The sequence below is a fragment of the Arachis ipaensis genome, chromosome B09, assembly GCF_000816755.2.
Source record: "Arachis ipaensis cultivar K30076 chromosome B09, Araip1.1, whole genome shotgun sequence".
NCBI lineage: Eukaryota > Viridiplantae > Streptophyta > Magnoliopsida > Fabales > Fabaceae > Arachis > Arachis ipaensis.
The window spans coordinates 116,396,105-116,398,214 of record NC_029793.2 but is presented as its reverse complement, the minus strand read 5'-3'; the positions used below and the strand labels follow the sequence as shown (position 1 = coordinate 116,398,214).

The window sequence follows — 2,110 nt, the reverse complement described above, 5'->3', positions numbered from 1 at the left end:
ACTGAAAAACATATATAATTTATAATGATTATTATGTTATTATTATCACTAAAAATTTATCAATAAAAATAATTTTTGTTGTAGTGTATTTTCAGTCAAAGGATTTTAAATATCTCTAAATTAAAAATAACCACTACGGCAGAGGCGGACGATAGCTGCGACAAAATAATGGCATTGGCCATAACCGCTGCTCATTCGAAGGATAGCGGCGCAGGTGAGTGGCGGTCTTTACCGAGGCCGCAAAACACCCCTAGATAGTGGCCCAGCAGTGAAAATCGCCGCTCATTCGGGGTATATATCCTCAGGCCCGCTCGATTTGGCAAGCCTTCTTGGCGCGAAGAGAAGCAGGAGCAGAGGCGCGCAACATGCCCGCCCTTCGTTTTGCAACAATACCTGGCGATTACCTCAAGAAACGCAGCTAAGTAGGTTTCAATTCATTGTTTCAATTCCCCCCGTTTCGTACTTCCAGCATTTGATTCCCCCCAATTGTTCAGAAGTCCGCGTCTGGTGTTTTTGGTAGCGCGCCAAACGAGCAGGCGTAGAGCCCCGATTCATCAGCGGAAGAACCCACCCAGGTGAGCATTTGATCACAATTCAATTTGGCCATTCCCCTTGTCCTGTTACAACCATTAATCGAATTCCCCAAATTTGCAGAAACCCCCAATCTTTCGAGCTTTCCTCTGTCATCCACAATTCCTGAAACTCATACTCTCTCCTGTCTAGTCGCGCAGTTCCCATCACGACCTCTCCCCGTCACTGGTTAGTCCTGACACTCTGATCTTTTCTTGCTTTTTTCATTCTTGGTTAGAATTTTGCAAAAAAAAATTTGATTTTAACTGTCTTTTAGTGGGGTTAATTGCTGCTCTTGAGTGATTGGAATTAGAAGGTACCCGTTTTTTTGATTTAATGGGTGCTTTGCATTGAAAGTGATAGTTAGAGTAGATGAATCAAAAAAGGGTCGTTATCATTATTATAGGGATGACTTTCCTTGGTTTGCATCTCTATTGCATCTTGTTCCTGTTTTTTTAAGTACCCAAGAATGTGTTTCTTTGGTTTGCATCTCTCCTCCACAGGAGAAATTGAGGAACTTTGCATTCTATAATCTGCATCTTTTGTTTAATTGATAACTTTATCATGTAAAGTACAAGACATTGGTTTAAATTTATAAATTATATGGAGATGTAATAACAAATATGATGACATAGTACTTGATCATTGCCCTCTTGTGATTCGAATGAGTGGCTAAGATGTATTGTTATGAACTTGGATAAGATGAAGCTTTCTAGGTCTTGCATTTTTTGCTTTCTTTTTGGATTGGAAAAAAGAGATAATTTCATTAAGATGAGAAGATAATACAAATTGGGGATAAGGATTCCCTATACAAAGAATTTGGAATAAGGTTTATTACACGCACACGAGCTTTTCACTTTGTCTTTCTTCTGTATCTCTTGATCTTCTTAGCTATATCTATATCTTATCACCAAGAATCTGATCAATCTACTATGAGAAACTATAGTTTCATAAAAACTCTAAAAACTGTTAGCAAAAAAACTGCAATTTTATGTTCTAAATTTGAAACTAATTGTAGTTGATTCCGTTGGTTTTCTTTCTTTCCATGATGCTTCGATCCTTGTTCCAAAAAGATTATAGAATTCAGTTTTTTTTTTTCGAAAAATTGATTACAAGAAAAACACGCACGCATGCTAGTTATTTTCATTAAAATATTGATACCATTGTGTGATGAGTGTGGAGTTGAGAAACAAGATTGAGGTGTTTGAGTGATCAGAGGAGCATGTTGATACCATTCTATTGTTTTAATTTTACAGATTCTGTTCTTTTCAATTGATTGTTCATTGTTGCTTTTTTCCTCCCCTTTTTCTTATGATCAATCATCAATGGCAAAATTGAAGAAGTGGATGATGATGAGAAACCGTGTTGTTGTTTGATCATGTGTGTGTTTTTATTTTCATTTTGAAGAATCAAAAGTGGTAACAAAACAAGAAAAGTAAGATTTGTTTGCTGCATGTATGTGTACGAACTTGCAATGGATATTTTCAGTTGATGTTTAATTTCCTGAAGAACCTCTGCATAAACAGAAGAACATAGCTAA

The 2,110-nt window shown here is 36.7% G+C and overlaps 1 long non-coding RNA gene across 1 annotated transcript; it reads left to right on the top strand.

The window, feature by feature from the left end:
- On the top strand, nucleotides 180-872 carry LOC110267202. The gene is made up of 3 exons (XR_002354562.1): nucleotides 180-422; nucleotides 495-575; nucleotides 655-872. It is a non-coding gene; the product is annotated as an uncharacterized LOC110267202 (long non-coding RNA).